This window comes from Ranitomeya variabilis, chromosome 5 (assembly GCF_051348905.1).
Source record: "Ranitomeya variabilis isolate aRanVar5 chromosome 5, aRanVar5.hap1, whole genome shotgun sequence".
NCBI lineage: Eukaryota > Metazoa > Chordata > Amphibia > Anura > Dendrobatidae > Ranitomeya > Ranitomeya variabilis.
The window spans coordinates 403,390,997-403,417,763 of record NC_135236.1 but is presented as its reverse complement, the minus strand read 5'-3'; the positions used below and the strand labels follow the sequence as shown (position 1 = coordinate 403,417,763).

The 26,767-nt window shown below is 42.6% G+C and overlaps 1 long non-coding RNA gene across 1 annotated transcript; it reads right to left on the bottom strand.

The window, feature by feature from the left end:
- Window positions 1-10,207: 10,207 nt before the first annotated feature.
- LOC143773691 (uncharacterized) lies at window positions 10,208-13,325 on the bottom strand. The gene is made up of 3 exons (XR_013215308.1): window positions 12,888-13,325; window positions 12,374-12,562; window positions 10,208-10,679 (listed from the first exon to the last, which is right to left on the bottom strand). It is a non-coding gene; the product is annotated as an uncharacterized LOC143773691 (long non-coding RNA).
- Between the last annotated feature and the right edge of the window lie 13,442 nt (window positions 13,326-26,767).

Sequence of the window (26,767 nt, the reverse complement as noted above, 5' to 3'; positions counted from 1 at the left end):
TGTTTTCAAACTTTTTGGAGCTTTATATAACAGCAAAATGTAACAGAAAGGACGTAAAAATGTATGCATGAGAAATTGAATCCAGACAAATGCTTTTTTGCAGTACCACTGAAATGCAACCAAGAAGAAGTATTACTCTACAGCTGAGCAATATAATATCAATACATTGTTTAACAATTTTTTGGATGGTTAGATACCAGCAAAATGTACGCAAGAAGACAAAATATTCTATAGATGAGCAATATAGCAATACTTTTTTTTATAATTTTTTGGAGGGTCACATACCACCAAAAGTTACCCAAATAGAAATAACACTCCACGGATGAGCAATAAAATAGATTTTTGAACAATTTTTTGGAGGGTTATATATCATCGAAATGTACCCAAGAACACATAATGCTCTATTGATGCGCAATATAATACTGATACATTTTTGAAAATTTTTTGGGATGGTTAGATACCACCATAGTGTACCAATAACAGTGTATGGATGACTAATTGAATTCAGAAATAAATTTAGAACGTAAATATTTTGAAAATGTAGTTTATTTCTAATCTCATAAAGACTTTGCAGAAAGTTCAAAGCCAGGAAAAAAATTATAAGGAGGGTCATCCATGGACCCCTGAAAGACAACAACTGGCGGGCCTCATTCAAGTACTTTTAAAGTGTGGTTGCTGTACAGTTACAATCATAAAGCCTTTTTACAAAGTGGAAAGCCAGTACGTATTATAAGCAGGGTAATACATTAGTCCTCTTCAGGTGTCCGCTTCTTTTCCTTCATTGGGAGGCTGAAGGGACTGCCTCCACCTGCTTCCTGGAGACTCTGACTAACAAGCTACGCTAAAACAGTTGCCTGACCCTGAGAACCAACCTTTCCCATTTTACAGACAAATAAAGACAATACAACGGACGTATTAGTGCACCTGGGCTGACCTAGAGAGTTTGGTGAGCACAAAGGCATGTGACGTACTAGGATGCATAATTAAGACTTTTACAGATGTGACAAAGAACACTAAGTAGACTGATTTTGATTGACACTGGGGCAGCCAGGACTGTGGTACACAAAGACTTGATAATGCCAGATATGATTACTAACGAGATTATGGAATGTGTGGGGGTAGAGGGACAAGTGACAGAAGCCCCCTATGACTAAACAAATAAGACTAAAATTACAAGATGCCAAGAGGTGCTTACAAAACTTATTGCTAGTGACAATACCCCTATGAATTTGCTGATAGCAGATGTGTTGAGTGCTATCCAGGCCACTATACAGTACTCTCCTGAGGGTATTACAGTCACAAGTCCCTTCTCTGATATACACTTGTGTAAGATTGCAGCAATGGTGTATATGACAAAAGCAGTGAAAGTAATGCCTGACACCAAAATATCTGAGGATGGGGAAATGAGACAGGTGCCAGACACCATTTGGGTAAGGGGAAAAAACTGATGTGGGTCGACTGCCCATTCCCCCTGTCATGATTAAATTGAAAGAAGGAACCACTCCTCCTTCTTTAAAGCAATACCCCTTGAGCCTAGCCAAATCAATAGCCCTGAGCAGGGATATTAAAGAGTATGTTAAGGCAGGGGTTCTGGTGCAAAGATCTTCCCCCTGCAACACCCCTTTGTATCCCATTAAGAGAAAAGGACCCAAGGGTTCCCCTGGCACTTACAGAATAGTTCATGACTTAAGGGCTATTACTGATGTTACAGAAAGTATGACCTCAATTGTCCCTAATCCACACACCTTACTGTCACAGATCCCAGCGAAGTCAAACTGTTTCACAGTTATTTGGTAAATGCATTCTTCTCTGTACCCCTGCAACCTGACTGTCAGTATCTTTTTCCTTTTACTCACAAAGGTAAACAATATTGTTGGACAGTCCTCCCACAAGGGGGAAAGAACTCCCCAACCATCTATTCAACAGCAATGGCAGGGATCCTTGAGCAGTAGCAACCACCTCATCTACAGATTGTACTATTACAGTACGTGGATGACCTCTTGCTCTGCTGCCCGGACCAGATGTCCGGCAAGGAAGCTACAGTTTCCATGCTATGATTTTTGGCAGAAAAGGGTCGCAAGGTCTCACGTGACAAATTACAATATTGCAAACAAAAGGTGACAATTTTAAGCCATTGTATTGCTGAAGGTACAAGACACCTGACTGAAGAGAGAAAACAGGCAATTCAAAATCTTCCTTTACCCAGGTCACACCAGCATCTACGCACTTTCCTAGGCTTGGTGACCTATTGTAGGCCTTGGATAAGGTCTGCTTCACAAATGATGCAACCACTCTATGACTGCTTTTCATCAGACCCCTACGATCTCACTCAAGAAGCAATTGATTCCTTCCATTCTCTCAAACTGCTCATTGTGTCAGCCCCGGCCTTAGGTATTCCAAACTATGATCAGCCATTTTTCTTGTTTTGCACAGAGCAAGGAGAACATGCCACCGCAGTACTGACACAATAACATGGAGGGAAACAGAGACCAATAGCTTAATAACCAGCACAATTTGTGCTGTAAGAGCTGCTGCACTACTGCTAGGCATGTGAGATCACACTGACTTTTCCTTTGACAATTTATTCCCCACAAGACATCCATGCCACACTCATACAAGTTCAACTAAAACACCTGTCTATGGCTAGATAGCTCAGACTTTAATGTGCTCTACTAATTTCTGAATATGTCACCCTCAAAAGATATAATGTTCTGAATTCAGCCACCCTTTCTGCCGCCTGTGGATTTAGAAAAGGGGGAATTGGTGACAGTATTAGCAAGTGAGGAAGAGTATTTTGACATGACGCACGAACATGACTGGATAGAACTGATGAGTCAAGATACAGTGGGTATTAAACATGTGCATTGAAAAAAAAAAACCTAAAAACCTGTTCCTAATGCAGATTTTGAGGTTTTTTTCTTGTAAATGGCTCCAGATACTACCAGGATGGGCAATTCTACACTGGATATGCAGTAGTATCCTCACATGAGGTAATCCGAGCTGAACCACTCCCTCCTCACATGTCGGCGCAGGAGGCAGAGTTGAAGGCACTTTATGGCTCTATCTGGAGAAGCAGAGCGTTTCTTGCATCAGCCGGTAAGCCCATTAACAATGTAGAGCTGATGAAACAATTAATGGAGGCATTGATGTACCAGTCCAGGTTGGCATAATCAAGATAAAAGCACATACAAACTATGACTCTGTGGAGGTAGAGGGCAACAGAAGGGGGGACGAGGATGCGAAAGTAGCAGCAAGGCTGCCACACTGAGCCTAGATGTCCTGAAATCCCTCCAGCTGCCCAAACAGAAAAGGAACACTGGGGGAGAATGGGAGCTGAGCTGAACTCAAATGGAGTATGTGAGAATAAGGATAAATTGTGTACATCAAGGTCCCTGTTCATAATCATGGTGCAAGCAACACATGGCCCCGCTCACACCTCAAAATGTCACGTGTACCATGATAAATGCCTTCTGGATCACTCCTGATTTCAGTTATGCAGCTGCGAAACTCGTACAGTCATGCCACATCTGTGCACAGCACAACCCAGGTTAAACAGAAAAAGTCCCTAAGGAAGCGACACCCAGCCTCTCTACTCATTTCAGAGACTGCAGACTGACTACATACAACTACCCAAGTGGGAGTGTATGAATATATCCTAGTATGTGTAGATCTCTTCTCTGGTTGGCTGGAAGCCTAACTGGTAAAATGTGCTAATGCTAAAACGACACTTGAACTTAAAAATTTCAAAAGACCATGACAGAAATATGAAAGGACTGAGTATAGTGCTTGCCTCTTGCACTCTTTTCAGTCAGACACACTCTAAATAGAAAGACAGGCTTGTCTCCTTTTGAATTCCTGTTTGGTAGTGCACCAAAGACTGGTCTGTACTTCCCACAGGTGCTACAAATGCAACACGGTGCTATGACAGCCTATGTCCAGGCCTTGCAGAAAAGACATAATATGGTGAATAAACATGTGTTTTCATCCATTTCAGATCCTAATGCCAGTGCAGACGTGAATCAGCTGAATCCAGGTGATTGGGTGGTCATACACAGACACGTGAGAAGGAGCCTAGATCCACGGTTTGATGGCCCGTTTTAAAGTCCAGCTGACCACATTCACCTCAGTGAAACTTGAGGGAAAGCCCACCTGGATCCAAGCCAGTCACTGCAAAAAAAAAAAAAGATCTTTTCACCAGCAGAATGACTGATCTTCTAATCACCTTGCTGGCAGTGGCAGGATTGTTTCACTCTACAGAGACACTGGATAAACTTTTAAAGTTTGTTGTTTGTTGACAGGGACAACAAACTTATTCAATATCATGCTTTTCTTATAAAGGATGTGGAAGGACAAAAACTGTTGGATCTGTACACAGCCCAGTATCTGCAATGACTATGCTGTACTTAGTGTTGTGAATTTGTTCTTGGGCTCCCTCTGGTGGCCTTTAGCGATATGGCTTCTTGGCTGGGTTCAGCTGTTTGATTTCCTGCTAAGCGGGGCCTATTTAATTCAGCTGGACCTTCACTTGTTGCCTGCTGTCGGTGTATTCAGTCCTGATTCAAAGCTCTCCTGAATATTCCTTGTGACCAGTCTCCTGCTAGGAGAAGCTAAGTTTGCTTGTTCATTTTCTCATTATTTCCTTGAAACTGTTTCTCAGTATATGTTGAGTTCAGTCCAGCTTGCTTTATGTGATTTTTCACTTGCTGGTTAGTTCTGGGGTGCAGAGTGCGCCCCTCACATCGTGAGTTGGTGTGGGGGTTCTTGTATTCTCTGCGTGGTTTATTTTTGATAGTTTTGTACTGACAGCACAGACACCTATCTATTTTCTGCCTATCTAGTGTTAGCGGGCCTCATTTGCTTAACCTGTTTCATCTCTATGTTTGTGTTTTCCCCTTAACTCACCGTTATTTTTTGTGGGGGGCTATCTAATTCTTTGGGGATATTTCTCTGAGGCAAGTGAGGTCTTTGCTTTCTCTCTAGGGGTAGTCAGTTTCTCAGGCTGTGAAGAGGGGTCTAGGTTTTCAGGTAACGCTCCACGGCTACCTTTAGTGTGTATGGATAGGATCAGGATTGCGGTCAGTATAGCTTCCACATCCCCAGAACTTGTCCTTAAATCCAGGTTATATGTGTCAGGTCAGTTTGAGATCCTACCACCGGATCATAACAACTTAGCCTTACCCCTGGAGCCAAGGAAAGTATTAATACCATACTGCATATACAAGGAGACTTGGACTCAGATTTTCTAGGTTTCTTGAGGTTCCTAATGAGACTAATACAGTACAGAGACCCCTTTTTAAATCCAGCCAATTGGTTTAGAGGCCTGGCGGGATGGATTTTTTTGAATTTTACAGACTTGCATGCAAATTTTATTGTTTTGTTTATTGATGATTGATAAATGATAGTGTATGTGTAAGGAAGGAATCTAAGACTGAGCCTTCCATAGTGTACCACAGACCCCGGATAACCACTGCAGACGGGGTGAAGTGAGTGTCCACACTGAGGGTGGATGGGCATAGCAGGTAGAAAGCCCCCTTATGGGTACTAGACCCATGAGGCAGTAGCTCCTTTGTGGACATCAGCTGACCCTGTGGCAGAAGTTATACCATTTACAAAAGGGGGAAATTGATATAGAAGGGTTAATGTTTTGCCTTTAATTTGCCTTTTGTCTTTAATTGCTAGAAGTTGCTAGAATTTGTTCTTATGATGCAGCAGTCTTGTAGTCTCTGATTTAAGGATTTTATAATTCTTATCTTATGATGGGCTACATGAGTTACATTTGCTGTAAATGGTATAAAATACTGCCTCTTGCTTCATTATATCAGATAAAGTGATTTTGCTCACAACATGTGTGCAGTTTCCTTTATCTCCAAGCACGCTTGTCAATGAAGAGTGTAACCTCCTGATTTTGCTTCACTGGTGATTTGGCATATCTGACATTGGGTCAGAATGCAAACAACTATGACACACCCTTGCCAACTGGGTTCCCAATCAGTGTCCTTGAGCATGTACTCCATTTTACCACTTCCTGTGCCAATCAATTACCGTATTGTGCAGAGCGAGCCAAGGAAGTCCCAGTACCACAGGTGAGGGCAGGCCCTCAAGCATGTAGCAGTTTAACACCTTAGAGTGTATGGCCCCCAACTGTAGCCGCAAGTCACGGACCACCTGTGTGAAGTGCCCCTGTTTTAGAGGGCCAGAATCAATAGCTATAATGGGTATCAGTCTGGACAAGGTATGTGGGACAAGGCCTTGGTCCGAGATGAACCTAGCATCGACCAAATTAAACCCCGCCCTACTGTCCAAGAAGGCGAAGCGTCCACCTAGTGTTGGTGGCCCACCACCGGAACTCAGAGCATTATTCCTTCACCAGATGGTCTCCTTGCTGAAGTTGGTGCAGAGATGACTCAGCCAAGGAGACGTGATCAGGGTCATCATACACCAAGCCCAGAGCCTGAAAGAAGCCCTCTACTGTCTGGAGTCACAGTGAGTCAAATGGGAGAAAAAATGCCCATGCTTGTGTGTCCCTCTGCAGGAGCGAGAAAACAATCCCCATCCATTGCTCTTCTGAACCAGAGGATACCGGCTTGTGAGTAAACTGGGACCAGGGACACCTTTCCTGGCCCTAGCACTAGGGGGCACCCTAGCTAACCATTTCCCGGGATACCTCAGATGGCAAGGATGTCGGGGCCTCCGCCCTTGCCCGGTCTCCTCGTTGCAGTCCTGTGTCTGTCCCCTTCACCCACCCACGGAAGAGAGGCACTACCGTGTACCGCAGTACACCAACCCAACAGACAGGGGAACAAAGACAAGGATAAAAGAAAATTCCATTCCACTCACACAAAATATACTCTCACAAATAACAGTATAACAGAGGTATTCATCAGGGTGTGAAGGACAGGGAAGAAATTAAGGCAGGTAAGGATGAGGAATTTCCAAACGTACAAACCAAGCAACTGTTGCACAATAAACTCCTCCAGCTCTCCAAACACCAGCTCCTCACTCTCCAGATCTATGTAGCAAGTGCTAACTCAGACAAAGACATGGCCAGAAGGCCTAGCTTTTACAAGAGAGAGGAGTGGCTAACGAAGCACAGCTGAATGCAGGGATTTTCACATGGCCGATTAACCCCTATCCAGCAGAAAGAAAAGAAAGCACTTTTAATACACTGGAAAGTGCTTCTTCTCAGCGGCGAAGCAGGAGCCACCAGACGCTGTGGTCTTCTGGTACTGCTCTGTCTTGGAAACTCCATGACAATACTGTATGGATGAGAAATTTAAGCTGCAAAAATTTTGTACGCTTTTTTGGAGTGTTATATATATATATATATAAACATCACAAAAATGTACCCCAGATCACAAAATACTCTATCTGTGAGTAACTTACTCCAGAGAAAAAATCAGCACTATATTGGAGTGTTATAAAACACTAAAATTTACCACAAACCATGTAATACTCGATGGATTACACAGTGTATCACCATTTTTCACACACAAAAAAAATATGCCACATCTATATATTTTGCACAGCCTTAATCCCTGTATACAGACTGTATTTTTCCACAGTTCCTGCTCCTGCAACTCTCTCTCCCTCCCTAGACTAAATGCAGAATGTATGTGACACAGACAGCGTTAATATTTCAGCAAGGGCCTTATTAAAAATCCCAAAAATTATATATAGGAGTAGCAACGGATTTTGATTCAATTTTTAAAACATAACTTTTACTAGATTCTTTAAAAAAATGTAACCTAAGGTGCATGTAAACCGTGCAATAGAAAAAGTGCTAAGTGCAACACAAATGAGAAAAGTGAAATAAAAAGGCAGTATAAAAAGATGAATACCACTACAATGTTATAAAGAACTTCTTTTAACAGAGTATCCCTGGAATATTCCAGGTGATTGGAGTACTCAGTCAAATTTATATAAAGTCCTTTTCTTAATTGCTATATATATTCCAGGGTTTATTGTGTTTCGCTAGGTGTATAGCCAGTATACCGTCGTAACCTGGTCACTACGAACAACCCTTTTGTCAGAATTATTCCACTTATGTGTACAATTCACCTGAAAATACACTTCCTTGATCCTGATATATAAGCACAAATCCAATACTTTATGTATCTAAACCCATATCGGGGAAGGATTGATCGCTATCTTCGATTTAGTGTGTATATAGTACTCATAGAATAAAAACATTTAGTGGTATATAATTGACATGCTAATCTGCATATTGCTCCAGAGATGTACCATCATTCACATCTCAGTCACGCAATCTTTGTTCACTATATATATATGAATGCATCAAATGCTAGTGTGTATAGCATGGGTTCAAATAGTGGACCAAAGTATTTTGCGTTGTCAATATACTCATCTGGGTCTGCAGAGTTACTTGCTGAGAAACCCTTAGGTACAGATAGGATCATCACCGGCAATGTTCATTATGATATTGCTGCATGGTTCCTTTGTACCGCAATGTCTCCCGACGCGTTTCTTCACATTGGTTCATCAGGGGATAGTGACATTAGGAGCAGAGCTGACGCGCTCTCTGCTCTCTGATTACCTGCCTTAAATAGATTACTCGAGGATCGTGGCGCCGCGCTTTCAGACGCCAGATTAGTTACTTCCGGAAAATGAGCGCATGCGCCGTTGTGGCTGTATTGCGCCTGATGGCTGGAATGCAAGCGGTACCTCATGAACCGCTCACTTCACTTCCGGTCCGCGAGCAACTCTGCTCGCTACCAACTGACTGTGATGTTCCACATCTACTGCTCCAAGCGCTGCAGTAAGATGGGGTGTGTAAATATCGCAGGCAGTATAATCACACACAGGTAGAATGACGCTCTACCTAGGCCTTTTTGGAATATGTACAGGTTTTCGGCGTTTCTCCAATCCACCATCATTCTATATATATGTTGTAGATCAGGTACAAACAAGGTGCTCTGATTATCGCATTACTCCATTGCGCACACATCACACATCTGCAGCAGAATTAGATTAAACGAGAGAGGGGACCTCCGTAATCCCCACAGGAAAAAAGAGAAAAAACTTTTTGTTCAAAAAAATATTATCAAGACACAACGGACCTTCCATGGGTATACTCCTATCAACAAAAACGGAAGCATATGCCAATTCAAATTAAAAATTTATATATTTTATTATACAGAACATGTACACAAATAACGAGGAGACATAAAATACAGAATAGCTGCTACTACAGAGCCACGTCCTCCATGCACAAATATCCATATAGCCTGTATATCTACATGAATCAAAAAATGCTATAATATATTATGGTACATATAAGGTATAAATTGCACCTAGATTAGAGTATCTACCACAAAATAATAAGGGCATAAACAGAAGTATATCACAAAAAAGGTCTATATGCCAAAGATGAACAAATTTATAAATAGCTTAATACTGCACAATATACATATAAATGTTGTTATTATTCATTGGACGCTAAATAAATACAAATACATCTCTTGTCCCATAGGGGGCGCACAAGCCCTGGATAAAAAATATATATATAAAGTGCCTAGTGACAAAAATTATATTATATTCCATCTATATCCCATGTAAGAGTGCAAAAAAATAAATAAAGAGTTTATTTGTATATAATAATAGCTTCCATATAAGACAGCGCTATCCTAGTTAGGGACAAGTAAATGCCAAGTGACCTAAAGATAATAATAGTCAATATTGGTATTAAAGTGCAGCCATAAGTAAATAAATACAAATAAGTCCTAGGAGGGATTTCAATACATGACCTGTGTATGCAGCGCAGACCCCTGCAGCGCAGACCCCGACGCGCGTTTCGCGTATAGCTTCTTCCTTGGGGGAATTCAGTACAACTGAGAGGTGTTAATTCACGTCTTAATATACCTTAAAAAATCAATGGAAGCAGCGGCATGTGAGCGGCGCTTCCGTTGCCGAAAACCGGAAGTGACGTCTTCCACGGACCGGCGTCTCACGTCACCAGTCCGCATCCCCCTCCGACGCGTCAGAGAGGGAGACGGCACAGGCAAAGATCAAGACGCGTCGCCATGGAGACTCACCAGCCGGAGACTCAGGAAGCGCACACCGCTGCTAGGAGAAGGAGGGAACCGTAATCACTCTAATATAGCCACTGAGGAAGAGATGTGCCACACATTATATATAAAATCCTATTTATAAATACCTAAAACATAATCTGCATGAAGCATAATAGAAAGTGAAATCAGTGAAGTTACAAAAAAAGAGGTATAAAACCTATTATATAGAATAGCCATTATAAAAAGATAATTGATTAAGAAAAAACCGTAAATATCCTAAAATAGCTACATGGCTACAAAGTTCATTTAACGTCCAGTGAATAAGTGCACACAAATCAAACATATATACATTACTAATACATAAAAATATAAAAGCCGCAAACAAAGTTCATTATAATGTTATACAGTCCTAACAAATAACATATTTAAAAAAGTGCAACGGACAATTGGATAATAAATGTCTAAAAAATATATATATCCTCAAAGTGCAGTGCTCTATTAATATACAATCCCGGGAGACAAATCCTCCAGATGGTTCTGGGCCATCCCACAGTGGTATCCATATATTTCTTCCAATATTGATGTCATCTGATCAATAATTCCCCAATCCACAACTCCTCATATTCAAGCAGTAAAGACGTGTATAAAACACTAAAGAGATGAAAACATAAATTATTAGAGTCCATATAAAAACAGATTAAAATATTTTCAGACATATAAAAATAAAAAACACCTAACAAAAAATAATAAAAAGCAAAAAGTGGTAAATAACATACTCTATTAAAGAAAAGGAGCAAAACTAAGGATCTCATTAAGCCCATGTGGCTGTACACAATCAATCATAGAGATCCACCTAGCTTCCAACTGAGCCAAATTCTTGCGCCAATTACCACCTCTCTGATCAATATGAACCTTATCAATGCCTATTACTTTCAAAAGTTTTGCATTGCACCCATGCTTCAATCTGAAATGTCTGGGTATGGGTTTTAATGTTGATATGTCCTCAATATCTTTAGAGTTCACGATATCTCTATGATGTTCCCTTACCCGTATCTTTAAAGGTCTGGATGTTAGACCAACGTATATTTTCATACATGGACAGGTGGCGTAGTAGACCACACCCACACTATTGCACGTAATGTGTTGGGTAATTGTATAGGTCTTTGTACCATCACTCGATAAAAAATTACTAGCTCGAGACATATTAGGGCAGGCTATACAGTCGTTACAAGGAAAAAAGCCCCATTTAGGGCCTTTAGAGCCAAAGGCTTTTTCCGGGGTTTGTCCTGAGTGATAGCTATGAACCAATATATCTTTCAAATTTTTTGCTCTTCTATACGTAATCGAAGGCTGATCATTAAGATATTTAGCAAGTGTTTTGTCCATTTTTAGCATTGGCCAATATTTCTCCAACGCTTGTTTCATGGCCGAACCTTTATCACTAAATGTAGATATAAATCTCACTACTTGATCTGATGGCGGCTTATTTTTGGTTCGTAGTAAATCTTCTCTCTTAGCTTGGACAGCTTTTTTCTTTCCCCTCTTCACACTGCGTTTAGAGTAGCCTCTGTTCTCGAACCTTGTAGCCAAGGCATCTGCTTCTTCATGAAATGATTGTTCACTGGAACATATCCTCTTGATCCTCAGGAACTGACCCGTTGGTATACCATTTATCAGCGGTCTAGGGTGTGCTGATGATGCATGTAATAAGGAATTTACAGCAGTATCCTTCCGGAATACATTTGTCTCAATAAAGTCATTAGTACCCTTCCTTACCATGACATCCAAAAATTCTAAATTGCTCTGACTATACTTGCAAGTGAGTTTCACATTGATACCATTGTTGTTAAGGATTTCCAGGAACAGGAGGAGGTCCTGTTCTGAGCCCTGCCAAATCAGAAAAATATCGTCAATGAAACGTACCCAGAACAGGACCTTCTCAATAAAGTCAACTGGTCTAGTGAAGAAGATGGTTCTCTCCCATAGACCTAAAAATAAATTAGCGTATGAGGGGGCGAAAGACGCCCCCATCGCTGTGCCCTGGTTTTGCAAGTAAATGGTTTCTTTAAAAATAAAAAAGTTGTGGGTCAGTGCAAATTCCAGAAGAGTAATCAAAAAATCGATAACCTCAATACTGTAATCAGTCATAGATAGAAAGGTTTTAACTGCTTGGATTCCATCTTTATGTTGAATAGAGGTATAAAGAGACTCTACGTCAAGAGTCACAAACCACATATCTTCCTCCATTGGTATGCCTTCAATTTTTGACAGGAAATCTCCAGTGTCCCTAATATAGGAAGGTAACATGTGGACCAAAGGTTTAAGGTGAGAATCAAGGTACTTACCAACTGTTTCGCAGAGGCTCCCGTTGCCCGATACAATTGGACGACCCGGTGGGTTATTTAAATTTTTATGAACTTTGGGCAAGAAATAGATACATGCCATCTTTGGGTAGGTAGGTATCAAATTGTCTCTGATTTGTTTTGTGATAATCCCATTCTGAAAAGCTTCTTCCAAGATCCCCTCCAGGTCACCTACAAATTTCAAAGTTGGGTTAAAAGTCAATCTCTTATAGTGAGCTGGATCCCTCAATTGTCTCAAAGCTTCTTTTTCGTATAGTCCAACAGGTAAAACCACCACATTCCCTCCTTTGTCTGCCGATTTTATCACTATTCCCTTTAAATCTCTCAGTTCTTTTAGGGCCTTCCTCTGACACCAAGTGAGATTATCATTATTTATCCTTGGTGATATCTTATGGAATTCATTAGTGACCATTTTGACAAAGAGTTCAATATTCGGGTAAAGATTCATAGGAGGGAATTTTTTAGGAATGGGGGGCACAAATTTGTTTATACTCACTATTGGTTCCTGTTCATTACTGAGTTCGTCAAGAATGGCAATAGCTTCTAACTCCCTCTCTGTCCATACTTCACCCAGATTTGGTTTTTCATGAAGTTTTTTTAGAACCAGCTTACGTGCAAATAAATTTAAGTCTTTCAGTGCTGAGAAAAAATCAAATGAAGCAGTGGGTGAGAAACTCAGACCCAAGCTCAATACCTCCACCTGTGCTTCCGTAAGTTTGTAATCAGATAGATTAATTACCTGTAACCCAGATGTCGATGGATCATTTCTCCGTTTCTCCTTTCTTTTATAATTGTTTCCTCTTCTCTGATTAGTATTCCTCCTCAGATTATAGAAACGATTATCAGTCCTACCATCATTATTATCCTCCTCTCTGGATGATATGGATGAAAAAGATGAAGTCCTTGTCATCTCATGGCTCCTTGTCACAGCTGTTTGCCATCTGTAGACTGTTCCACTTTTGAGGTCTTGAAGATCCCTTTGGAACTTCTTCATTTTAGAGTCCTTCACCTCTTTTTCCCAAATATGGGATTGGTTCTCAATATCCTTGTTGAATGTCTCCATCTCTACATTGGTAAGTGTCTCAGATAATTTCACACGAGTGCTCTCAATTTCAATATCACAGTTATCCAGACTTTTCTTATTGTTACCAATTAAAAGTTCTATAAGGCATTTAGAACAATTATTACAGGCTTCTTCCCATTTAGTCCTGAACACAGTGTCCTCTACCACAAAAGATGGCATAATTTTCACTCTTAAGCCTCTCGGAATTAATCCTTTAGCCAAATACCTTTCTAATGAGGCCTTATTCCACCATGTCCGTGTCCTTTTCTTCAATAGATACTTCATAGAATTTTTCAAATTCATTTTACTACCACTTTCCACTGAAACATTCTGTATAGTATCTCCATTAAAAACAGTATCCATACAAGATAACCAATTCAATTCTCTGGCTTTAGTATCCATATTGGCCACTACTAGCTGTAAACAAAGTACAGGAAAATTTATAGATAAACCAAAAGATTTTTAGGCCTAATCAAAGGCACTTCCAATAACACTACTCCTATCAACAAAAACGGAAGCATATGCCAATTCAAATTAAAAATTTATATATTTTATTATACAGAACATGTACACAAATAACGAGGAGACATAAAATACAGAATAGCTGCTACTACTAACTACTTTAGTGTTTTATACACGTCTTTACTGCTTGAATATGAGGAGTTGTGGATTGGGGAATTATTGATCAGATGACATCAATATTGGAAGAAATATATGGATACCACTGTGGGATGGCCCAGAACCATCTGGAGGATTTGTCTCCCGGGATTGTATATTAATAGAGCACTGCACTTTGAGGATATATATATTTTTTAGACATTTATTATCCAATTGTCCGTTGCACTTTTTTAAATATGTTATTTGTTAGGACTGTATAACATTATAATGAACTTTGTTTGCGGCTTTTATATTTTTATGTATTAGTAATGTATATATGTTTGATTTGTGTGCACTTATTCACTGGACGTTAAATGAACTTTGTAGCCATGTAGCTATTTTAGGATATTTACGGTTTTTTCTTAATCAATTATCTTTTTATAATGGCTATTCTATATAATAGGTTTTATACCTCTTTTTTTGTAACTTCACTGATTTCACTTTCTATTATGCTTCATGCAGATTATGTTTTAGGTATTTATAAATAGGATTTTATATATAATGTGTGGCACATCTCTTCCTCAGTGGCTATATTAGAGTGATTACGGTTCCCTCCTTCTCCTAGCAGCGGTGTGCGCTTCCTGAGTCTCCGGCTGGTGAGTCTCCATGGCGACGCGTCTTGATCTTTGCCTGTGCCGTCTCCCTCTCTGACGCGTCGGAGGGGGATGCGGACTGGTGACGTGAGACGCCGGTCCGTGGAAGACGTCACTTCCGGTTTTCGGCAACGGAAGCGCCGCTCACATGCCGCTGCTTCCATTGATTTTTTAAGGTATATTAAGACGTGAATTAACACCTCTCAGTTGTACTGAATTCCCCCAAGGAAGAAGCTATACGCGAAACGCGCGTCGGGGTCTGCGCTGCAGGGGTCTGCGCTGCATACACAGGTCATGTATTGAAATCCCTCCTAGGACTTATTTGTATTTATTTACTTATGGCTGCACTTTAATACCAATATTGACTATTATTATCTTTAGGTCACTTGGCATTTACTTGTCCCTAACTAGGATAGCGCTGTCTTATATGGAAGCTATTATTATATACAAATAAACTCTTTATTTATTTTTTTGCACTCTTACATGGGATATAGATGGAATATAATATAATTTTTGTCACTAGGCACTTTATATATATATTTTTTATCCAGGGCTTGTGCGCCCCCTATGGGACAAGAGATGTATTTGTATTTATTTAGCGTCCAATGAATAATAACAACATTTATATGTATATTGTGCAGTATTAAGCTATTTATAAATTTGTTCATCTTTGGCATATAGACCTTTTTTGTGATATACTTCTGTTTATGCCCTTATTATTTTGTGGTAGATACTCTAATCTAGGTGCAATTTATACCTTATATGTACCATAATATATTATAGCATTTTTTGATTCATGTAGATATACAGGCTATATGGATATTTGTGCATGGAGGACGTGGCTCTGTAGTAGCAGCTATTCTGTATTTTATGTCTCCTCGTTATTTGTGTACATGTTCTGTATAATAAAATATATAAATTTTTAATTTGAATTGGCATATGCTTCCGTTTTTGTTGATAGGAGTAGTGTTATTGGAAGTGCCTTTGATTAGGCCTAAAAATCTTTTGGTTTATCTTCCATGGGTATATTTGAGGAAAGATAGAAAAGGGTGACCCTACATATTATAATCCCAACGGGCCATTATCTTTTCTGTGCCCTACCTAACGCGGAGGTTGGCACCCTAGACCTGCGCAGCGGCGCCCCCACTCGTCGGCGGCTGTCCCTGCTACAGGTCCCTATTGATAACTGCACTTATAAGAAGGAAGAAAAGTTAAGTTGTTCATTTAATCCTTGCGGATTTACAGTTTGCAAGCGAAAGATCCATTTGGTTTCTCTCTGTAAGATGCCTCTATCCCAGTTTCCTCCTCTTTGTGTTTTGGGTACCCGGTCAATCCCCATAAAGTTCACCATCCTCAAATCTCCGTTATGTATGTTATTGACATGATTAACTACGGGGGTATCTCTATGATTGACAATGTCTCTGTGGTGCTCACCCACCCTTCTTCTCAATTCTCTTGTGGTTTCCCCTATGTATTCCATACCACACTTGCATGTCATTTTATAGATAACCCCCATCATTTTACAGTTGATGAAAGGGTTTGTTTTAAACCTTCTTCCCGTCACATTACTAACAAAGTCCCTTCCCTGGCTAATGGAGTTGCAGTATTTACAGCTTCCACATCTGTAACATCCCTTAATCTTTGTATCTAGCCAGGTGGAGTTAGCTGGACTGGGGGGGACAAAATGGCTGTGGACGATCCTATCCTTAATGGATCTACCTCTTTTGAATGTAATTTAGGGGGAGGGGGTAACCACACTTTTTAGATCCTCGTCTATCTGCAGGATAGGCCAGTGGCGCTGTATAATTTCTCTCAAATCTTTTGCGCCATTGGCATATTTAGTAATAAACCTGATGGTCTCTTCATTTCTATCCTTCTTCTGTACACATGGATTAAGTAGATCACTCCTATCCTTCTCAGCCACAAATTTATAGGCCTCCCTAAGGACCGGGTCTGGATAACCACGTTCACAAAAGCGTTTCCTTAGGTCTTTAGCTTGTTCCTTGTATCTACTCTGATCCGAACAATTTCTTCGTATCCAAAGATACTGGCCTTTTGGGATACCCCTCCTGAGTGGGGCCGGATGATTCAACTCCCATCTCAGGAGGGAGTTTGATGCTGTGGGTTTTCTGTATGTGCTGGTTATTAATTCTCCCTCCCTCTCTCAATCAGAACATCCAAAAATGGAAGACTAGAGGTGTTTGTTTCATATGTAAAAGATAGGCCTAGGTCGTTAGAATTAAGGCTCGCCACAAATGTACTAAAACTGACTTCATTTCCTCTCCATATGACGAACATGTCGTCTATATATCTTAGCCTCAAGATGATGTTGTCTTCAATTATAGATGTGGTTTCTCCAAAAACAACATTTTCCTCCCACCAGCCAAGGAGCAAATTGGCATACGATGGAGCACATGCGCTTCCCATAGCTGTGCCCCTGAGCTCTTTTTTCCTGTGGGGATTACGGAGGTCCCCTCTCTCGTTTGATCTAATTCTGCTGCAGATATGTGATGTGTGCGCAATGGAGTAATGCAATAATCAGAGCACCTTGTTTGTACCTGATCTGCAACATATATATAGAATGATGGTGGATTTGAGAAACGCCGAAAACCTGTACATATTCCAAAAAGACCTAGGTAGAGCGTCATTCTACCTGTGTGCGATTATACTGTGTTAGGGCTAGCAGAACGCACCAAGAAAATATAGTTTTTTATTGTAATTGATGCATTCGCAGCCCGGGGTCCACCGTGCAGGAGAACCTGCTGCTTGCAAATGGCAGCACTATATGGCGGTATTGGCTAGTTCTGTTAACTCACAGAGCAGCTGTGAAAGCAAAGCTCTGCACCCTGTTAGACTTCACAGGAGCACAGGATAACTGCCCAACAGAGAGCAGTCAGTGGTCATGCATGCACACAAAACTCCTTGCCGGAGGTGCCAGCATTCCAGTGGCTTATTTCAGCTGGGTCCCTGAACACAATCTTACATGACCACACTGGTGCAAAGCACATAACTTAGAAAGATACAAGCGCATGGCCGTGCAGCCATGCAAGCCTTTTATAGCTGCAGCCAGAACAAGACCTTCCTAGAAGGACCAATGAGAAGCTGCCACAAAACCTAAGCACCTTCAGGACCTTCCTGGAGGACCAATGGGCTTTGCTGCAGTATCCAAGTATGTGACCCTCGATCTCCAATGAGAGATCTTACCCTGGGCATGCTCAGAAGGAGAAAAGAAGGCCTTAGTCCCAAAAGCATCTGCTCACTGCTGCCCAGCACTAACTACAATGGCAGAAGCTGGAAAAGCAGCAGTAATCCTCCTCACAGAGTCAGATTGAGCGAGACGCTGGGACTGACATCTCCGCTGAGCAGCCTCCACTGCGGCAGGAGAAGAATAGGAGACTGCAGCAGAGATGGCCCGAGATTCCCCCTGTGCAGAGGCGGGAACTTGACCACTAACATTACCCCCCTCCTAGGGCCCTCCGTCCTTGGACCTCGCTACGCTTTAAGGCAGCAATGAGCTGGGGAGCCCGAATGTGCCCAGCAGGCTCCCAAGACCTGTCCTCAGGATCATAACCCTTCCAGTCCACCAAATAACATTTTTTGCCACGTACCACCTTGCACCCCAAAATAGCGTTCACCTCGTAATCATCCGTAGACGAACCCGATGTCCCAGCAGATGACTCGGAAAACCGGGACATGTATACGGGTTTCAAGAGGGACACATGAAAGGTATTGGTGATACCCAGGCGTGGCGGAAGGGCTAAACAATAGACCACAGGGTTAACCTGTTTGAGGACCTTGAAAGGACCCAAGTAGCGAGGTGCAAACTTAGTGGACTCAACTCACAGGCCGATGTTACGGGCGGAGAGCCACACCAAGTCACCAGGAGCAAAGGTCGGAGCAAGCGCCGATGTGCATCGGCGGAGGACCTCATTCTCTCATTGGAGGCCCGAATAGCATCCTGAGTGCGGTCCCAAATATCCCGTGCTTCCACAGCCCAGTCTGCCACCCTGGAGTCGGCAGAAGACACGGGCATAGGCACAGGTACCCACGGATGCTGACCATAGTTGAGGAGGAATGGGGTTTGTCCAGTGGAGTCGGCTACAGCATTGTTCAGCGCAAACTCTGCCCACAGTAGCAAGGATGCCCAGTAGTGTTGAGCGATACCGTCCGATACTTGAAAGTATCGGTATCGGAAAGTATCGGTCGATACCGGCAAAGTATCGGATCCAATCCGATACCGATACCCGATACCAATACAAGTCAATGGGACTCAAGTATCGGACGGTATTCCTGATGGTTCCCAGGGTCTGAAGGAGAGGAAACTCTCCTTCAGGCCCTGGGAACCATATTAATGTGTAAAATAAAGAATTAAAATAAAAAATATTGCTATACTCACCTGTCCGACGCAGCCGGGACCTCAGCGAGGGAACCGGCAGCGTTGTTTGTTTAAAATTCGCGCTTTTACTTGGTTACGTGAAGTCCCGGCTTGTGATTGGTCAGGGCGGCCATGTTGCCGGGACGCGGACCAATCACAGCAAGCCGTGACGAAATTACGTCACGGCTTGCTGTGATTGGTCCGCGTCCCGGCAACATGGCCGCCATTAACCAATCACAAGCCGTGACGTCACGGGAGGCTGGACATGCGCGTATTTTGAAAAGCGCGCGTGTCCAGCCTCCAGTGACGTCCCGGCTTATGATTGGTCACGGCGCCATGTTGCCGGGACGCGGACCAATCACAGCAAGCCGTGACGAAATTACGTCACGGCTTGCTGTGATTGGTCCGCGTCCCGGCAACATGGCCGCCATTAACCAATCACAAGCCGTGACGTCACGGGAGGCTGGACACGTGCGTATTTTAAAAAGCGCGCGTGTCCAGCCTCCAGTGACGTCCCGGCTTGTGATTGGTTAATGGCGGCCATGTTGCCGGGACGTCACTGGAGGCTGGACACGCGCGCTTTTCAAAATACGCGCATGTCCAGCCTCCCGTGACGTCCCGGCTTGTGATTGGTTAATGGCGGCCATGTTGCCGGGACGTCACTGGAGGCTGGACACGCGCGCTTTTCAAAATACGCGCATGTCCAGCCTCCCGTGACATCCCGGCTTGTGATTGGTTAATGGCGGCCATGTTGCCGGGACGTCACTGGAGGCTGGACACGCGCGCTTTTCAAAATACGCGCATGTCCAGCCTCCCGTGACGTCACGGCTTGTGATTGGTTAATGGCGGCCATGTTGCCGGGACGCGGACCAATCACAGCAAGCCGTGACGTAATTTCGTCACGGCTTGCTGTGATTGGTCCGCGTCCCGGCAACATGGCCGCCCTGACCAATCACAAGCCGGGACTTCACGTAACCAAGTAAAAGCGCGAAATTTAAACAAACAACGCTGCCGGTTCCCTCGCTGAGGTCCCGGCTGCGTCGGACAGGTGAGTATAGCGATATTTTTTATTTTAATTCTCTTTTTTACACATTATTACATTAATGTTGTTGCGATACCCGATACCCGATACCACAAAAGTATCGGATCTCGGTATCGGAAATTCCGATACAGCAAGTATCGGCCGATACCCGATACTTGCAGTATCGGAATGCTCAACACTAATGCCCAGTCATCCTGCCTGGCTGAAAAATGTCACAGATATGTGACCAAGGTCTGGTTGGCCCTCTCTACCAACCCATTCGTCTCGGGATGATATGCGGAAGAGAGACTTAACTCAATGCTGAGAAGACGACAAAGCTCTCTCCAGAACCGAGACGCAAACTGGGGACCCAGGTCACTGACAATTTTGTCTGGCATACCGTGTAGGCAGAAGATGTGTTTTATTAACAACGCTGCCAAGGCCCATGCAGAAGGTAACCATGGAAGCGGCACCAAATGCACCATTTTGGAAAAATGATCAGTGATAACCCAAATGATGGTACAGCCACGAGACTTGGGCAAACCCACCACAAAGTCCATCCCGACCATTTCACAGGGCCTGTCTGCCACCGACAAGGGATAGAGCAACCCAGCTGGCCATTGTCGAGGAGACTTATTTTTGGCGCAGGAGACACACACCTGAATATAATCTCTGACATCACGGACCATATGTGGCCACCAGTACGTCCTCGCCAACAACTCAGACGTCCTCTTTGTCCCAAAGTGTCCACCCACCCTGGACTAATGAGCCCAAGAGAGAACCTCCGGTCGCAAATTAATGGGTACAAAAGTCTTGCCCGGAGGCACAGACTCTAGCAAAACCGGAGCTACGGTTCTCAGACTCTCGGAAGGGACAATAAGCTGAGGCTCTCCTTCCTCCTCCTCAGATGACACAACAGAGCGAGAAAGGGCGTCAGCACGAATGTTCTTCTCCCTAGCGAGATAATGGAGGGTGAAATGAAACTGGGAGAAGAACAAGGACCATCTGGCCTGGTGAGAATTTAGCCGCTGAGCTTATTGCAAATATAATACATTTTTGTGGTCCGTGAAGACTTGAAAGGGAAAACGAGCCCCCTACAAGAGATGTCTCCACTCAGAGAAAGCCAACTTCATCGCTAGCAACTCCCTGTCCCCGATGGAATAATTCCTCTCCGCTGGTGTGAAGGTCTTGGAGAAGAAGAAGCAAGGATGCTTCCGACCTTGAGCATCCTTTTTCAAGAGGGCTGCTCCTGCACCAACGGATGAGGCATCCACCTCCATGATAAACGGCTTATCTACATCGGGACGATGTAGAATGGGAGTGCTAGCAAAATGAGACTTAATAGAAGAGAAGGCCCTGGAGACCTCTTCTGACCACAATTTGGGATTTGCTCCCTTCTTGGTGAGGGCTACCAAGGGAGCTACCAAAGTTGAGAAGTGGGGAATGAACTGGCGGTAATAATTAATGAACCCCATAAAGCGCTGCACCGCTTTAAGAGAATGGGGTTCTTGCCAGTCCATCACAGCCTGTAGTTTGGCAGGATCCATAGCCAATCCCTGGGCTGAGATGATATAGCCCAGGAAAGGTAAAGACTCCTGTTCAAACATACACTTCTCCAACTTTGCATAAAGAGAATTTGCCTGTAAGAGGTCGAAGACTCTGCCAACATCTCTCCGGTGGGAGTCAATATCTGGAGAAAAGATGAGAATATCATCCAGATAGACTACAACCGAGGTGGAGAGCATATCCCGGAAGATGTCGCTCACAAAGTCTTGGAAAATGGCTGGAGCATTACAGAGCCCAAAGGGCAGCACCAGATATTCATAGTGCCCATCTCTGGTGTTAAACGCCATCTTCCATTCGTCCCCCTCACAGATGCGAATCAGGGTATAAGCACCCCGCAGATCTAATTTGGTAAATACCCTTGCTCCCCATAGCCTATCAAAAAGCTCAGAAATTATTTGCCTTCTGCCCCATCACCCCATCATTCCCCTCTCCTCCACCTACACACTCACAGACACAAAGCACCATTCACCTCTCTGCACACACACACCTCACCTTTGCGCATGGTATCCTGAAGCTGCACCATCGCCAGCAGCTTCCTGTCTCGCACAGCAGCGGCGCTCAATAATGTAATTCAGCTGCTGCTGTATGAGACAGGAAGTGCGGGCAGGAAGCAGGATTGATCCCTGCAGCTTTGCCCCTCTGCCATTTTCTCTTGCAGGCAGTGGAGCTGCAGGGAATAAGCTGGCCAGGGCACATGAGGGCAATCTGGCCAGGGCCCTCCCAGAGCCTCAGAGCCGGATAAAATGTCCAGATTACCCTCATTATTAGCCACCCTGAAGGGGCCCCCAGAGCCTCCAGGCGACGGTTCAGCCGCAGCAGTTCAACTGGCGGTATGTCTGCCCATGGCTCTTAGTATTATGTTTCAGCTTCAGTACCAGTATTAACACTGCAGGACTCTGATTTGTTATACTGTGCACACATAAGCTTGGAAAGCACTCTTTCCCTCCAATATGAACTGTCGTAGAGCTGTACAATGGTGTCAGTGTGCCTGGCCCTGTTGCTACAGCATATAGTGATGCACAGGCAATCCTTGCATGCTTTTTGGCTATGTAACAGGTGTCAAACATTTGGGGTGGGAATTCGAGTTTTAAGTCACGTGACCAGCCGCATGACCAGTTCTACCCTCTCCAAGTGTATCCTCACCCATCCCCTGCAGACTGTGAGCCCTCACCGGCAGGGTCCTCTCTCCTCCTGTACTTGTGTGTGCCTTGTTTTACTCATGTTTATTGTACTTGTCTATATTTGCCCCGTTCACATGTAAAGCGCCATGGAATAAATGGCACTATAAAAATGTATAATAATAATATTAATAAAAATGTCAAGCACCAAGCAATGCTCGCTGAGAAATGAGCACATCCAAGCATCCACAAACTTGAGTAATATCCGAGTATCACCGAACATATTTCCTCATCTCTATTAACAAACTAACACCCTTGATTCTAAGGGTGCTTTATAACAGCCTTACCCAATCATATTGAAAAATGAGGTTTAAAAAACATAGCCCCCTTCCTGATTTCTTATTAATTTGCATGCTTGTCACACTTAAATATTTCAGATCATCAAACAAATTTAAATATTAACACAAGAAAGCACACAATGCAGTTTTTAAATTAAGGTCTTTATTAAGGGAAAAAGAAATCAAAATCTTCAGGGCCCTGTCTGAAAAGTGATTGTCCCCCTCCACTCTTTAAAAATTAAATTATCTGTGGTTTGTCACATCTTTGGAAAGCTGAGTTCACATTCCCTAGCCACACACATGCCTGATTACTTCCACACCTGTTCTCACTCAAGAAATCACTTAAAGAGGAACTGCCTGACAAAGTGAAGTAATACAAAAGAGCCTCAAAAGCTAGACATCATGCCTCTATCCAAAGAAATTCTGGAAAAAATGACAAGCAAAATAATTGAGATCTATCAGTCTGGAAAAGATTATAAAGTCATTTCTAAAGCTTTGGGACTCCAGTGAGCTACAGTGAGAGGCATTATCCATAAATAGCAAAAAACATGGAACAGTGGTGAACATTCCCAGGAGTGGCCGGCTGACTAAAAATTAACCTAAAAGTGCAGTGATGACTCATCCAAAAGTTCATAGAAGACCCTACCACAACATTCATAGTAATGCAGGCCTCACTTGCCTCAGTTAAGGAGAGTGTTCACGACTCCACCATAAGAAAGAGACTGGGTAAAAATGGCCTGCATGGCAGAGTTCCAAGACTCTTTGCACTGACAAGACAAAAGTTGAACTTTTTGAAAGATGTATGTCCCATTACATCTAGCATAGAAGTTACACAGCATTTCAGAAAAGGAATATCATACTAAATATAGTGGTGGTAGCGTGATGGTCTGGAGCTGTTTTGCTGCTTCAGGAAATGGAAGACTTGCTTCTGGTAAATGGAACGATGAGTACTGTTGTCTATGAAAAAATCCTCAAGGATAATGTCGGGCCATCTGTTTATGACCTCAAGCTGAAGTGCAATTAAGTTATGCAGCAGGACAATGATCCAAAACACATTGGCAAGTCCACCTTTGAATGTCTTAATAAAAACAAAATTAAGATTTGGAGTGGCCTAGTCAAAGTCCTGATTTTAAAACGATTGAGATGCTGTGGCATGACCTTAAGATGCTCAGAAACCCTCCAATGTGGCTGAATTACAAACATTCTGCAAAGATAAGTTGATCAAAATTACTCCAGAGGGTTGCAAAAGTCTCGTTGTCAGTCACTGCAAATGCTTGATTGCATTTGTTGCTACTAAGGGTGACACAACCAGTTGTTATGTTTAGTGGGCAATCACTTTTTTCACACAGGACCCTGTAGGTTTGGATTTCGTTTTCCTTTAATAATAAAGACCTTATTTAAAAAACTGCATTTTGTGTTTACTTGTATTTTCCTTGTTTAATATTTAACCCCTTTCTGCCATTGGACGTACTATCCCGTCCATGTGACCTGGGACTTAATTCCCATGGACGGGATAGTATGTCATAGGAGATCAGCTGCGCTCACGGGGGGAGTGCGGCCGATCGCAGCCAGGTGTCAGGTGATTATTACAGCTGACATCCAGCACTATTTGCCAGGAGTGGTCACGGACTGCTCCCGGCACATTATTCCCCGGAACACTGCGATCAAGCATGATTGCATCTTTCCGGGGAAATAGGAAAGCATCGCACAGGGAGGGGGATCCCTGCATTCTTTCCTGAGACCCTCAGAACAATGCAATATGATCAGGTTGTTCCGAGGGTCTCCTCTGTTCTCCTTCCTGCAGGCTCCGGATCCAAGATGGCCGTGGTGGTCCTTCCTAGTCCTGCTGAGAGCAGGCGCCAGCAAGCCTCCTGGACTGCCTGTCAGATTGCTGATCTTACACAGTGCTCTGCAAAGTGTCAGATCAGTGATCTGACACTATACAGTGATGTTCCACACTAGGACAAAGTAAGAAAGTAAAAAATAAAATCCCACTGTGCAAAAATATATAAAAAACTCAAATAAAGAAAAAAATATATATTTTGTTCCAATAAATACATTTATTTATGTAAATAAAAAAACAATAAAAGTACACATATTTAGCATTGCCGCGTCTGTAACGACCCGACCTATAATACTGTCCCACTAGTTAACCCCTTCAGTAAACACCGTAAAAAAACAAACAAAAAACCGAGGCAAAAAACTAGGCTTTATCATCATACCACTGAACAAACAGAATAGAAAAAGAATGGAATAAGACGCGATCAAAAAGACGGATATAAATAAACATGGTACCACTGAAAACGTCGTCTTGACCCGCAAAACATGAGCTGCCATACAGCTTCATCAGCGAAAAAATAAAAAAGTTATACCCCTCAGAATAAATTGATGCAAAAATAATTATTTCAATATTAAATAGTTTTTATTGTATAAAAGCGCCAAAACATAAAAAAGATATAAATGAGATATCGCTGTAATCGTACTGACCCGAAGACTAAAACTGCTTTATCAATTTAACCAAATGAGGAATGGTATAAATGCCCCCCCAAAAGAAATTCAGGAATTGCTGTTTTTTGTTCATTGTGCCTCACAAAAATCTGAATAAAAAGGGATAAAAAAAGTCACGTGCCCGAAAATGGTACCATTAAAAACGTCAACTCGTCCCGCAGAAAATAAGACCTCACATGACTCTATGGACCAAAATATGGAAAAATTATAGCTCTCAAAATGTTGTGACGCAAAAACTATTTTTTGCAATAAAAGCATCTTTTAGTGTGTGACAGCTGCCAAATATAAAAACTCGCTATAAAAGCCCGCTATAAATAGTTAATCAAACCGCCTTTATCACAGCCTTAGTTAGGGAAAAATAATACATTTAAAAAAAATTATTTATTTCTATTTTCCCATTAGGGTTAGGGCTAAAGAAAGGGTTGGGGCTACAGTTAGTGTTGTGGCTAAAATTAGGGTTAGGGTTGGGACTAAAGTTAGGGTTAGAGTTTGGATTACATTTGTGGTTGGGATTAGGGTTGGGATTAGGGTTAGGGGTGTGTAAGGGTTAGGGGTGTGGTTAGGGTTATGGTTGGGATTAGGGTTAGGGGTGTGTTGGAGTTAGGAGTGAGGTTAGGGTTGGGATTAGGGTTAGGGGTGTGTTGGGGTTAAGGGTGTGTTGGGGTTAGGGGTGTGGTTAGGGTTGGGATTAGGGTTAGGGGCATGATCGAGTTAGGGGTGTGGTTAGGGTTATGGTTAAGGTTGAGATTAGGGTTAGGGGTGTGTTCAGGTTAGGGTTGGAGTTAGAATTGGGGGGGTTTCCACTGTTTAGGCAAATCAAGGGCTATCCAAACCCTACATTACATCCGATCTCAATTCCTGCCAATTCTGCGTTGAAAAAGTAAAACAGTGCTCCTTCCATTCCGAGCTCTCCCAGATGCCCAAACAGGGGTTTACCCCAACATATGGTATATCAGCGTACTCAGGAAAAATTGGACAACAGCTTTTGGGGTCCAATTTATCTTGTTACCCTTGGGAAAATAAAAATTTACAGTTATAAACTGTATTAAAACACTTGGGTGTTCAAAGTTCTTACAAAACACCTAGATAAGTTCCTTGGGGGGTCTAGTTTCCAATATGGGATTACTTGTTGGGGGT